A 15,469-nucleotide genomic window follows, 5' to 3' on the forward strand; every position below is an offset into this window, starting at 1 on the left:
CGTTAAAAAGTTTTACAAAAAATTCCTCCCACTGTTGTGTCTTCCTTCGTATGGACAAAATTTCTGCTGTCCAATACATCAATCATCAGGGAGGTACGAACTCCAAAATTCTTGCAGATTTTGTCAAAGATTTTTGGCATTTCTGTTTGGACAGAAATATTGTCCCGAAAGCAGAATACTTACCAGGGATTTCAAATTCAGTGGCGGATTGGTATTCGCGCTACCTCACGGACTCCAGCGATTGGAAACTTCTTCTTCCAATCTTTCAATCAATCAACTCTTTATGGGGCCCTCTTCACGTAGACCTTTTTGCCTCCCGCCTGAATACCCAACTACCTCTGTTTTTCAGTTGGCCTCCAGATCCGGAAGCTTTGGGGGTGGACTCCTTCCTGCAATCTTGGCCTCACAAGACCCTATATGCTTTTCCTCCGTTCAATCTAATCCCTCGAGTTCTTCTTCAAACCTCGAGCCAGAAGGCCACTCTAGTCCTCATCACTCCCCTCTGGCCAACTCAATCGTGGTTTCCCCAAATTTTACACCTGCTCATAGTCTTGCCTTGTCTCCTCCGTTCCACTTACGATCTTCTCCTAGATCCTCAAGGGAATCTTCACCCTCTTATACTGTCGGGCCAACTACCTATGGTGGCTTGGATGATTTCGGGTCGCCAAGATCTGATTTACAACTTTCAAAATCAACTCAAGACATCCTTTCAGATGCATGGGCCCCGGGTACCAAATCAGCTTATGGATCAGCCTGGAGACTTTGGTCTCATTGGTGCGATCAACGACATTTGGATCCCTTACGAACATCTATATCCCATATCTTAAATTTTTTATCGGAAGCGTTTGATGCTGGTAAAGCCTACAGAACGATTAATCTTTATCGTTCGGCAATCTCCTCTAAACACCTTCCTATAGATTCCATTCCTGTTGGTAGACATCCTTTAGTTTGTCAACTACTAAAAGGTATCCGTTTCCGTAGACCTCCTCTTCCTAAATATACTTCTACTTGGAATGTGAACGTCATACTCGACATGTTTATATCCTGGGATGATAATGATACCTTATCGTTAAAATTCCTATCCTTCAAGCTTACTACCCTTTTATGCCTCATCTCCGTTAAAAGGGTCTCGGATGTAAAATCATTAGATATATCCCGCAGACAATTTACACCTCAAGGGGTTGTGTTTTCCATATACAGACGTACTAAGACGAATCTCCATTCTGTTTTTTATCCTTCCTTTCCGGATAATGAAAAACTTTGTGTTGTCCGTTGTCTTCGTACCTATGAATCCAGAACTGAATCTCTTCGATCTTCATCTTCTTCCCAATTATTGATTTTCTTTTGTAAACCCCATGCTCCAGTTTCCTCCCCCACTCTGGCTAGGTGGGTTAAACAAACCATGCATCTTGCTGGTATTGATATTTCCAAGTTTACCGCACATTCTACCAGAAGTGCAGTCTCAACCAAACTTTTCCAATCTGGCACTTCTCTTTCAGACTTATTAAAAGCGGCCAATTGGTTCTCTGACTCTACTTTCAAAACCTTTTATTTCAGAGCTGAATCTCATGTGTCTATGTTATTATTGTAATAAGAAAGTAATTTAGTTGATACATGTCAATTATCTTATGTTATTTCGATTTAGCTTTGAACTAGCATAATACGAAGCGTCTTGTCTTGTCATAAAATTGGGAATTTTCCTATCCTGGGTGACGGAAAATTTGGATTTTATTAAAGACAAGACGCGAGTATTATCCCTCCCTGGACCCATCCCTATAATATGTTTTCTGTCTCTAATTTCTCAACAGCTCCACAATAGACTCCATGCTCCGTTGGACACCATCTTTGAAGTCATTTCTTGGGAACTATATTCCTTCAGCTTCCATTCATCCCACATTATCTTCATCATCAACCTCCTATATTCCTCTACCAGTTGGATGATATTTCGCAAAGAAGAAGGAAGATACCTGAGAGTTGGTCACCTTTATCACCTGTGATGCAGTCTGATTGGCTATTGTTATGAGACCTCATGCTAGGTTGCACCCTAGGTTGCATGTTCATATACTCTTCATATGTTATAAAAAAAAGTATTTTTCTGTTAATACTTACAATACTTACTGGCTGCTGAGTTTTCAGTAAAGAAGTTATATATAGCATAATACTCGCGTCTTGTCTTTAATCAAATCCAAATTTTCCGTCACCCAGGATAGGAAAATTCCCAATTGTCATTTGTTGTATTTGCAGCATATTTAGGGAAATCAAAAGCTATTTCAATTGAACTTTTAACAACATTTTAACTTTTATACATTTTAACAGGTCACATTACATTTTAACATAGGACCCCTTATTTGATTGCAGCTTCACAAGTCTTGCGTCCATTGAACTTGTGAGCTTTTGGACAGTTTCTGCTTGAATTTTTTGCAAGATGTCAGAATAGCCTCCCAGAGCTGCTGTTTCGATGTAAACTGCCTCCCACTCCCCATGCTTGAGGATGCTCCAAAGGTTCTCAATAGGATTTAGGTCTGGGGAGGATGGAGGCCACACCATGACTTTCTCTCCTTTTATCCCCATAGCAGCCATTGATGCAGAGGTATTCTTTGCAGCATGAGTTGGCGCATTGTCATGCATGAAGATGATTTTATTACGGAAAGCATAGTTCTTCCTTCTGTACCAGGGGAGAGAGTGGTCAGTCAGAAACTCCACATACTTTGCAGAGGTCATTTTTACACCTTTGGGGACCCTAAATGGGCCGATCAGCTCTCTTCTCATGATTCTGGCCCAAAATATAACTCCACCACCGCCTTGATGATGTCGCAGCCTTGTTGGCCGTCCACCAACCATCCACTACTCCATCCATCTGAACCATCCAGGGTTGCATGGCACTCATCAGTGAAAAGGACTGTTTGAAAATTAGTCTTCATGTATTTTTCTGCCCAACGCAGCCATATCTGTGTCACGATTACACCCTATCGGTCCAGCTGAGACGCAAGAAAGAGTGTGATGGTGCAAGGGTTAAGGCCCCCAGACCTCTGGGTATCCACTACTAGTCCCAGCAAGTCACCAAATTAACCCTTAGATAAATGTGTTTCCACCAGAGCTGCCTTCAGAAAGGTGAGCTCATATATTTAGAGATCAAAGACCAGAGCTGATTAATTAAACATTTAATCTGATAAAAGGTATCACAGTGCTATATATATATATATATATATATATATATATATATATATATATATATATATAAATAAACAAATGATATACAGTTACAAAAATATGAAAGAGTTTAGCAAGGCAAGTTCAGAAAACAAAAGATGAAGTTCTTACAGCATGAGCATGATGGTATAGCAGTCCTTCAGTGAGTGAGTCCAGCTCTTGTCAACTTTTTGCACAGCCTTCAACACCCTGAGTCTAGCATTGTTAAATATTATATATTTGCCTTTTTGGAGGAAGACTCCATTCCCCCCTCCCCTCTGATCCCACCAGGGGGCCATCTCTGTTCCTGGCCCTCTTATCTGGTTGATTATATGATGGGACCAGAGTGCCCCTTACCTCCTGCTGCTTCAAAAGGCCTCTGACTTCAAAGGAGATACAAACAAACAGCCAGACCCCCAATAAAATGCAATACACAAAAGGATACACCGTCTGAATGACCTCTCACCCATGTCTTGGATAATCCATCACACACAGTTATAATTTATAATACTCATATAGGATTTTAATAATCAGGCCTTGGGCCTGACAATCTGCTTGTGAGCATTGGTTAGTGGTGGCCAAATAGAAGGTTTATGCACAGTTGCTAGACTCTGGAGGACTCTACACCTTGATGTCCGTGGGACTCCAGAGGCACCAGCAGCTTCAAATATCTGTTTGCGGCTATGCAATGGTATTTTAGCAGCTGCTCTCTTGATCCGATGCATGGATCTGGCAGAAATCTTCCTAAATGTGCCTTTATCTGCACGAACCTGTCTTTGCTTTGAATCAGCCACAAATCTCTTAATAGTGCGATGATCACGATGATGTTTTCGTGAAGTATCTAATGTTTTCATACCTCATCCATGGCATTCAACTATTTCACTCTTTTCTGCAGCAGAGAGATCCTTTTTCTTCCCAATATTGCTTGAAAATGGTGCTCTGCTTAATAATGTGTAATACCCACCTTTAGTAGTTTTTCCTTAAATTGGGCTCACCTGGCACAGGTGTCTGAGATTGTTTTCAGTGATGAAAAGAGCCTTGAGACACAATGCCATCCTTGAATTAAACTGAAAAACTAAATATTTAATCTTTGTGACACTTAAAGCTTACCCGTCAGATCCAAAAAAACAAACATTTTTTTAAACATATCACTCAGTACCTAATCTTGACAATGTACATCTCATTTTTATGTGTCTAGCATCTTTATTTATTTTTTTATTACACTTTTAATTTAGCTCACTAGTCTGAATTCCTCTCAAAGGGAGGGGGCATGGCCTCACTGTGCAGCTCTCCGCCCCCTCCCTCAGTACGCTGTCTGCTCACCAAAACTACAACTCGCAGCTTGTTCTCACTGAGTAGTGGGACACAAGCTGACAGTGGGAGGATTTTTCCTCCAGCTGTGAGCCCTGCACTCACAGCTGTCAATCAAGGAAGTGGGTCCATGACATAGGTGATGACGCATGGACACAGCAGGACTAGTATGTGTCCAAGCAGGGGGGGGGGGCAGTTGTTTGGCTTTTTCAGTATGAAATACTGAAAAATATCGAGTGAAAGCAATTGCAAAACCTATTGGTTTTGCATACTTTACAACATATCAAAAGTTTTTGGATCTGACAGTGCCCATTTAAATAGAATTTGCATTATAATTTGAAACAGGGTGTAGGTATGAGATAGATAGATAGATAATAGATAGATGATGAAATTATAATATGATGATAGATAGATAATAGATAGATAAATAAATAGATATTAGATAAATAAATAGATAGATAAGTTTTTTATGCCTTTCTTTTTTTAAGATTTTATACTCATGAGGATATCAATGAAGTTTGTTTGTTACATGTCATTTTTTAAACAACATATTTTTCTTAAAAGATACTGCATGATTTTAAAGTTTCTATTTTTGTTAATTATGGTTTACAAATTTTTTATCTGGCAACTTTCCACATTTTTTAGTCACTTGGCTTTGACAAAAAATGTGTTAACTGGGAGGGGAATTCATCCATACCTGTGCAGAGGAAAAGCTAATCAGATAGCGCCTTAAAGGGGTAGTCCAGTGGTGAAAAACTTATCCCCTATCCTAAGGATAGGGGATAAGTTTGAGATCGCGGGGGGTCCGACCGCTGGGGCCCCCTGCGATCTCTCTGTACTGGGCCCCGGCTCTCCGCCGAGATAGCGGGTGTCAACCCCCGCACGAGGCGGCGGCCGACACGCCCCCTCAATACATCTCTATGGCAGAGCCGGAGATTGCCGAAGGCAGCGCTTCGGCTCTGCCATAGAGTTGTATTAAGGGGGCGTGTCGGCCGCTGCCTCGTGCGGAGGTCGACACGCCCCCTTCCCGCGGGCTGTCGGGGCTCCGTACAGGAGATCGCAGGGGCCCCAGCGGTCGGACCCCCCGCGATCTGCAACTTATCCCCTATCCTTAGGATAGGGGATAAGTTGCTCACCACTGAATCACCACTGGACTACTCCTTTAAATTAAAAAAGAAAAAGCTTCACAGCAAGATAAGCAAAAATATTTTATTGGTTGCTATGGGCAACTGCTCTGTTTTTTTCTCTGTTTTTACTCCCAATATTCCTGCATACTTTTGAATTCTAGAATATTGGGCCGGCACCTACAAATATGCGCAGAGGCCTATTAGGACATATTACAAGCATATTATACCCCAGAGCTGCAGTCATAATACTACTGGCCCCAGAGTGGAATTTTCCCAGCATTCCTTGCTCTTTTAACATTTGAGTGCTAGGGTGATACACAGTCCTTTCTTGGAAGTGTCTGCAGATGTTCTTAAAAAAAAAAAAAAATCAGATGTACCTCCTACTCAAAATAAGGTGCTGGACAAATATATGCAAACCATTATTTCATTGAAAAAAAAAGGGGGGGGAGAATTTTTATGGTATGTCTTCAGAAAGATTTTTTTAAGTCATTTATTTTTACTTTGGTTTTGCTAACGTGTAACATATTTAGCATAATATCACACAGGGGTTGATAAATTTTGGCGCACGTAAGAAAAAAACAACAAATCACTTCAGAACTCAATATTGACTGTGACTGTCTAAAGACTTAACAAGTGCTAGTAATCTCATGTAGGAAAACCTAAAGGCTATGTTCACACAGTGTAAAATATAGTGGTGCTTTTTATTTTACGTTAGCATTTTCATCTGTAATCTGCAAAAATGTGGATTCAATTTTTATCCATGAATTTTATAAAAGGCATTAACATATTATTTAATTCACTATACCTATCTCTGCATAAAAATGTCCTTTTGGCATTTTCCTGCATAGTACTGCTCCCTTGGGCACTCGGCAGAGAAAATTCCAAACAGACGGATAGATAATAGATAGATAATAGACAGATAGATAATTGATAAATAAATAAATAAATAATTAAATACATAGATAGATAGATAGATAATAGACAAAAAGATAGACAGATAAATAGATTGATAGATAGATATGATGATTAATAGATAGATAGACAGTCAGATAGATATATAGATAATAGACAGATAAATAAATAAATAGATGATTAAATAAATAAATACATAGATAGACAGATAATAGACAAAAAGATAGACAAATAAATAGATATACAGCAACAGAAGAATGCAGCAGCACACTCCCAGCACAAAGATATAGATGAAACATGAATATGCAGTTAAAACATGGAGAGCTATACAGCTATGGTGTAATAGATGCAAATGTGAAACTATGAAATAGTGAGGCACTTAGCTCGCAAATTTGTCTCCGCCGGCGGTCAAATAGCTTGGACCGTCCTACGGTCCAAGCTATTTGACCGCCGGCGGAGACAAATTTGCGAGCTAAGTGCCTCACTATTTCATAGTTTCCCATTTGCATCTATTACACCATAGCTGTATAGCTCTCCATGTTTTAACTGCATATTCATGTTTCATCTATATCTTTGTGCTGGCAGTGTGCTGCTGCATTCTTCTGTTGCTGTATATCTAGCCTAGTAGCGTGCACCTGTAGGACAGGTCCATATAATAGTTTGGTATCAACTAAAGTGCTGGCTGACTTATTCTTTGTCCAAATAAATAGATAGATATGATAATTAATAGACAGACAGATAAATAGATATAAACAGGAAAATACAGCAGCACACTGCTAGCACAAATGTGCAGATAAAACTTGAAATGCTATATTGCTAAATTGAAAAAAATGAAAAAAATTTAGGTGCTTTGCTCACCATTTGGCCAAATAGTTTAGACCATCCCACCGCGATAAGGTGACCTCATTGGGACGGACCCTACACTGTGAATGTGCCTCTGTGCAATCAGTTACCAGGCTTGTAAGGTCTGGAACATCCAGCACATTATAAGATGGGTGGGGTGCAGGAGCCAACATGGAGGTAGCTACTCATATTTATAACACAAAAAATGATAAGCTGGCCAGCACATACTGATACCAAACTACTGCATGGAACCGGCATACAGGTGCACGCTGCACTTGCACTTGCATTGTAGCAATATAGCATTTCATGTTTTATCTGTATGTTTGTGCTAGCAGTGTGCTGCTGTATTCTCCTGTTTATGTATATTTAGCCTAGCAGCGTGCACCTGTATGCCGGGTCCATGCAGTAGTTTGGTATCAGTATGTGCTGGCCAACTTATCCTTGTTTTTAGATAGATAGATATGAGGTGGATATGAGATAGATAGATAGATATGAGATAAATAGATAGATAGATAGATAGATATGAGATAGCTAGATAGATAGATAGTAGCAACAGGAGAATACAGCAACACACTGCTAGCACAAAGATATAGATAGAGCATGAGTATATAGATACAACATGAGAAGCTATTCAGCTATGGTGCAGTAATTAAATAGTGAGATATTTAGCATGCAACTTGGCGGCCAAATAGCTTGAACCGTCCCATTGGGACGGACCCTACACTATGAAAATGCCTCTGTGTGAATAGATCAGCAGGCATTGCAAGATCTGGAACATCCAAATCACCTTATATACACCTGATAGAGGTGGGTGGGGTGCAAGAAATAGCCACTCCCCCATATGTGTAATACAAACAAGAAATAAGTTGGCCAGCACTATTGATTCCAAACTATTATACGGACTTGGCTTACAGGTGCAGGCTGCTGGGCTAAATATACAGCAACAGGAGAATACAGCAGCACACTGCTAGCACAAAGATATAGATAAAACATGAGTATATAGATACAACATGAGAAGCTATTCAGCTATGGTGCAGTAATGAAATAGTGAGATACTTAGCTTGCAATTTGGCGGACAAATAGCTTAAACCGTCCCACCACGGTAAGGTGATCTCATTGGGACGGACCCTACACTATGAATATGCCTCTGTGTGAATAGTTCAGCAGGCATTGCAAGATCTGCAACATCCAAATCACCTTATATACACCTGATAGAGGTGGGGGGGGGAGGGTGCAAGAACCATCATGGAGGTAGCCACTCCCCCATATGTGTAATACAAACAAGAAATAAGTTGGCCAGCACTATTGATTCCAAACTATTATACGGACCTGGCTTACAGGTGCAGGCTGCTGCGCTAAATATTTTTAGATAGATAGATAGATAGATAAAGAGGTGGAAAAGAGCAGCACTACCACATATATCAGCGGGTGTCGGCTGAGCAAATGTACACTTCCAGTTTAAATATCCTGTCAATATCACTTGCTGTTAAGCTTGAAAAAGGCTGCCAGTGGGCAGCCGAAACATCGCTTTGATGTCAGGTCAATAAACTTCACTCACGTTCCACCTACATTGGAGTGCTGCGGAATCTTTTTTGTTGGTGTAGATAGATGGATATATAGATAGATAGATAATAGACAGATAGATTGAAATATGTGAAGATTAATAGCTAGATAAATAGGATACATCCAAAACAAAAGACAGGCAGCACAACCTCCAGATGATGCTTTAACCCCTTAAGGACCAGGCCAGTTTACACGTTAGAACCAGAGCGTTTTTTGCACACTGTCACTTTAAACATTAATAACTCTGGAATGCTTTTAGTTATCATTCTGATTCCGAGACTGTTTTTTCGTGACATATATTCTACTTTAACATAGTGGTAAAATTTTGTGGTAACTTGCATCATTTCTAGGTGAAAAATCCCAAAATTTGATGAAAAATTAGAAAATTTTGCATTTTTCTAACTTTGAAGCTCTCTGCTTGTAAGGAAAATGGATATTCCAAATACATTTTTTTTGATTCACATATGCAATATGTCTACTTTATGTCTGCATCATAAAATTGACGTGTTTTTACTTTTGGAAGACACCAGAGGGCTTCAAAGTTGAGCAGCAATTTTCCAATTTTTCACAAAATTTTCAAACTCACTATTTTTCAGGGACCAGTTCAGGTTTGAAGTGGATTTCAAGGGTCTTCATATTCGAAATTCCCCACAAATGACCCCATTATAAAAACTGCACCCCCAAAGTATTCAAAATGACATTCAGTCAGTGTTTTAACCCTTTAGGTGTTTCACAGGAATAGCAGCAAAGTGAAGAAGAAAATTCACAATCTTCATTTTTTACACTCGCATGTTCTTGTAGACCCAATTTTTGAATTTTTACAAGGGGTAAAAGGAGAAAATGTATACTTATGTTTGTGGTCCAATTTCTCTCGAGTAAGCACATAGTTACATAGTTAGTATGGTTGAAAAAAGACATACGTCCATCAAGTCCAACCAGGGATACCTCATATATCTATATAAATTGTTCGGCGGGCGCAGTAGAGGGCTCAGAAGCGAAGGACCAACAAAGGGATTTTGGAGAGTACGTTTTTCTGAAATGGTTTTTGGGGGCATGTTGCATTTAGGAGGCCCCTATGGTGCCAGAACAGCAAGAAAAACACATGGCATACCATTTTGGAAACTAGACCCCTTGAGGAACGCAAAAAAGAATTAAGTGCGCCTTAATACCCCACAGGTGTTTCACATCTTTTGCATATGTAAAAAATGTGTGTTTCCCCCAAAATTTTACATTTTTGCAAGGGTTAATAGCAGAAAATACCCCACAAAATTTGTAACCCGATCTCTTCTGAGTATGGAGGTACCCCATAAGTTGACCTGAAGTGCACTACAGGCGAACTACAATGCTCAGAAGAGAAGGAGTCATATTTGGCTTTTTGAGAGCAAATTTTGCTTTGGGGCATGTTGCATTTAGGAAGCCCCTAGGGTGCCAGGACAGCAAAATAACCCCACATGGCATACCATTTTGGAAACTAGACCCCTTGAGGAACGTACCAAGGAATAAAGTGAGCCTTAATACCCCACAGGGGTTTCACGACTTTTGCATATGTAAAAAAATATATATTTTTTTTCACTAAAATGTGTGTTTCCCCCCAAATTTCACATTTTTGCAAGGGTTAATAGCAAAAAAGACCCCCAAAATGTGTAACCCCATTTCTTCTGAGTATGAAGGTACCCCATAAGTGGACCTGAAGTCTACTACGGGCGAACTACAATGCTCAGAAGAGAAGGAGTCACATTTAGCTTTTGGAGAGCAAATTTTGCTCGGGGGCATGTCGCATATAGGATGCCCCTATGGTGCCAGGACAGCAAAATAACCCCCACATGGCATACCATTTTGGAAACAAAACCCCTTGAGGAACGTAACAAGGGGTACAGTGAGCATTTACCCCCCCCCCCTGGTGTCTGTCAGATCTTTGGAACAGTGGGCTGTACAACATTTTTAATTTGCACAGCCCACTGTTCCAAAGATCTGTCAGACACCAGGGGGGTGTAAATTCTCACTGAACCCCTCATTACATTCCATGAGGGGTTTAGTTTCCGAAATGGGGTCACATGTGTTTTTTTTTTTTTTTTTGTGTTAGTCAAAACCGCTGTAACAATTAGCCACCCCTGTGCAAATCACCTCAAATGTACATGGTGCACTCTCCCTTCTGGGCCTTGTTGTGCGCCCCAGAGCACTTTGCGACCACATAAGGGGTATCTCCGTAGTCGGGAGAAATTGCATTACAAATTTTGGGGGGCTTTTTTCCCTTTTACCTCTTGTCAAAATGAAAAGTATAGGGCAACACCAGCATGTTAGTGTAAACAATTTATTTTTTCACACTAACATGCTGGTGTAGATCCCAACTTCACCTTTTTATAAGGGGTAAAAGGAGAAAAAGCCCCCCAAAATTTGTTAGGCAATTTCTCCCGAGTATGGCGATACCCCATATGTGGCCCTAAAATGTTGCCTTGAAATACGACAGGGCTCCAAAGTGAGAGCGCCATGCGCATTTGAGGACTAAGTTAGGGATTGCATAGGGGTGGACATAGGGGTATTGTATGCCAGTGATTCCCAAACAGGGTGCCTCCAGCTGTTGCTAAACTCCCAGCATGCCTGGACAGTCAGTGGCTGTCCAGAAATGCTGGGAGTTGTTGTTTTGCAACAGCTGGAGGCTCCGTTTTGGAAACACTGCCATACAATACGTTTTTCATTTTTTTTGGGGGGGGGGGACAGTGTAAGGGGGTGTATATGTACTGTTTTACCCTTTATTATGTGTTAGTGTAGTGTAGTGTTTTTAGGGTACATTCACACTGGCGAAGGTTTACAGTGAGTTCCCTGCTAGGAGTTTGCTCTGCGGCGAAAAATTTGCCGCAGCTTATACTTGAAGCAGAAAACTTACTGTAAGCCTGCCCATGTGAATGTACCCTGTACGTTCACATGGGGGGGCAAAAATCCAGCTGTTTCAAAATTACAACTCCCATCATGTACTGACAGGCCGTGCATGCTGGGAGTTGTACTTTTACAACAGCTGGAGGCACACTAGTTGGAAAACCTTCAGTTAGGTTCTGTTATCTAACTAATATTTTCCAACCAGTGTGCCTCCAGCTGTTGCAAAACTACAACTCCCAGCATGTACTGATCACTGAAGGGAATGCTGGGAGATGTAGTTATGCAACAGCTGGAGGGATCACAACTACAACTCCCAGCATGCTGGGATTTGCAGGTTTGCAACATCTGGAGAGTTACAGTATAGAGACCACTGCAAACTGTGGCCCTCCAGATGCTGCAAAACTACAAATCCCAGCAGGCCCAGACAGCAAACAGCTGTCTGGGCATGCTGGGAGTTGTAGTTTTGCAACATCTGGAGGGCTACAGTTAGAGACCACTGTATAATGGTCTCAAACTGTACCCTGCAGATGTTGCTAGGCAACTCACCAGCTTCCGTCGGATCCAGCCGCACGTCATCGCCGCCTGCCGATCTCTGTCGCCCGCAGCCTCCGTCGCCCGCCCTGATCGGTAAGATGATCTTCGCCGCCGGTCCCCGTCGTTTCCCCGTCCTGCCCCGCCTATTGTGGGTGGGCAGTACGGGGAAAATGAAAGTTAACCCCCCCCCACCCCCGTTCTGCTATTGGGGGTCCCGTCTAGACCACCAATAACAGGGATAGGAGGGGTGGTACCCCTGCCACCTCACTCCTATGCCTTCAGGGGGATCATGGGTGTCTTAGACACCCGCGATCCCCCTTATATTCCGGGTCACCATAGACCCGTAATGACCCGGAATCGCGCAAATTGCAAGTGTGAATTCACTTGCGATTTGCGCCGATCGCCGACATGGGGGGGTCTGATGACCCCCCTGGGCATTTGCATGGGGTGCCTGCTGATCGATATCAGCAGTCACCCCGGTCCGGTCCCCGCCCGGCACTCGGCGGGGACCAAAATTCCCACGGACGTATAAGTACGTGCCTGGTCCTTAAGACCCAGGGCGCAGGGACGTACTCATATGTGCCTGGTCCTTAAGAGGTTAAGGTTAGGTGTGCAAGCAAAAGAAAGCGGGGTCGCAGTGGCAGACCACGTCCATAGATACAATGCAAATAAAGGCAGCAGAACACCCAGGCAGTTTTCAGTGAAATTCTCAGAGCTTTATTAGCCCATGTTCAGTGCAACGTTTCAACGTGCTTGATAAAGACGGTGCGATACCGTTGAAACGTTACACTGAACATGGGCTAATAAAGCTCTGAGAATTTCACTGAAAACTGCCTGGATATGCTGCGGCCTTTATTTGCATTAGATAGATGGATAGATATTGTATGTATGTATTTGGATTCATAAGCATATGACACCAAATTCCAACCTTTTCTCTCTATAAATATAAATGTTCTTTGCAGCAACTAGGAGAACGATTCCCATCACATTACAATGTGTTTAGCGCCGTGACATATTTCACCAATTTCACTGTTACTGCAGCCGTATAACCAAAAAAATAAAAGGTGACACCGCAAAAAGCTAAGTAAAACATCTCAGGAGCAAATGGGTTTCTGTGCAGAGACTATTAGCTCATAAGTGTCTCTTTTGTTCTATGTTTTTATATGTATCAGGGATTTTCTTTCCATATATCATAAATGCACTCGGCCAGCCTTGTGCTGGTGCAGTAAGTGTGGCGTAAGCTGCTTCATATACAGCCATGTGTAATCTATATTATTAGAAGGCCTGTAAGAGACAGATGATATACACCGCTGGATGACGCTGCATCAATAAAAATGTATTGGGACAAAGCCAAATCCTAATGAAAAGAGGGTGCATTCAACCATGTGAATAGATTCCCCACAGGTTTGCAGAAAATGGTGAATATGCAAGAAGAAGATGTATCTGGATCTAATATATAATGACATTTTAAATATATCTGCACGCTAAGGGAGTCCTAACCCTAAGCATCTTATAGGCGGAACTGCAAATATGTTGCCTGGTATAGTTATGTATATAAAAGTAGTGAATGTCTAGAGCAGTGTTAGCCAACCAGGGTGCCTCCAGCTGTTGCAAAACTACAACTTCCAGCATGCCCGGACAGCCGAAGGCTGTCCGAGCATGCTGGGAGTTGTAGTTTTGCAACAGCTGGATACACACTGCATTGAAAACACTGGTCGTGAAATATCAATGAAAAAGTAGCGACTTTAAGGGGGAAATCACCTTATAGACTTAAAAGGTTTCTCCTTGACTTTTAATCAATTAGAATTACAGTGACTTTTGTGGGTGTTGTACTTTCCATGTACAGGGTGGGCCATTTATATGGATACACCTTAATAAAATGGGAATGGTTGGTGATATTAACTTCCTGTTTGTGGCACATTAGTATATGTGAGGGGGGGAAACTTTTCAAGATGGGTGGTGACCATGGTGGCCATTTTGAAGCCGGCCATTTTGAATCCAACTTTTGTTTTTTCAATAGGAAGAGGGTCATGTGACACATCAAACTTATTGGGAATTTCACAAGAAAACAAAAAAACAATGATGTGCTTGGTTTTAACGTAACTTTATTCTTTCATTAGTTATTTACAGGTTTCTGACCACTTATAAAATGTGTTCAATGTGCTGCCCATTGTGTTGGATTAGAACCGGGAGAGGATGACCAAGACATCAGGAGTTTATCCAGCGCAGAGAGGAACCATCAGGAGGCAGAGTAAAATCAAGGGATTTATTGAATGCAATGTGTTTCGCTGCGCATGCGCAGCTTCTTCAGGCAAGAAGCTGCCTAAAGAAGCTGTGCATGCACAGCGAAACGCGCGTTGATTCTCTGCGCCGGATAAACTCCTGATTTCTTGGTCATCCTCTCCCGGTTCTATTTCTACTAAGGAGGGCTGCAGTGAACCGATCCATCTATTTTATGCTTGACCTTGTTGTGTGTGGGCGCACAACCAGCTTTGGTAAGCGGCCTGGGAATACCTTCCCTCCCCCCAAGACCTGCTGATCCCGCACATGAGGCGCCTTCTCCTCTCTCTTCATATTGTGTTGTATTGTCAATGAAACCCTCTTCTCCCACTCTTCACACACCGCAAGAGAAATGCTAGCACAGGCTTCCAGTATCCATAGTTTCAGGTGCTGCAGAATGGGCAAAACAAAATTTGGAACAGGACCCTCAGTTTACGCAGAAGATTTTGTTCAGTGATGAGGCAAACTTTTATGTGAATGGTGAAGTTAACAAACAAAACCGCCGCTATTGGTCTGACACTAACCCACATTGGATAGATCCCTCCAAAACTGTTGGAACACAAAAATTGATGGTATGGTGTGGTATATGGGGTACAAAGATAGTGGGGCCATTCTTCATCAATGGAAACCTCAAGGCCACTGGATATGCGAAATTTCTACATGATGATGTGTTTCCCTCTTTATGCACTGAAGCTGGCACGTTCCCTGAGTTTTTCCAGCAAGATGGTGCACCACCACATTATGTGTGAGGTCCGAGCATTCCTAGATGAACAGTTTCCTGGAAAGTGGATTGGTCGTCGTGGGCCAGTTGAATGACCCCCAAGGTCTCCCGATCT

Source organism: Hyla sarda, chromosome 4, assembly GCF_029499605.1.
Source record: "Hyla sarda isolate aHylSar1 chromosome 4, aHylSar1.hap1, whole genome shotgun sequence".
In the NCBI taxonomy this organism is placed as follows: domain Eukaryota; kingdom Metazoa; phylum Chordata; class Amphibia; order Anura; family Hylidae; genus Hyla; species Hyla sarda.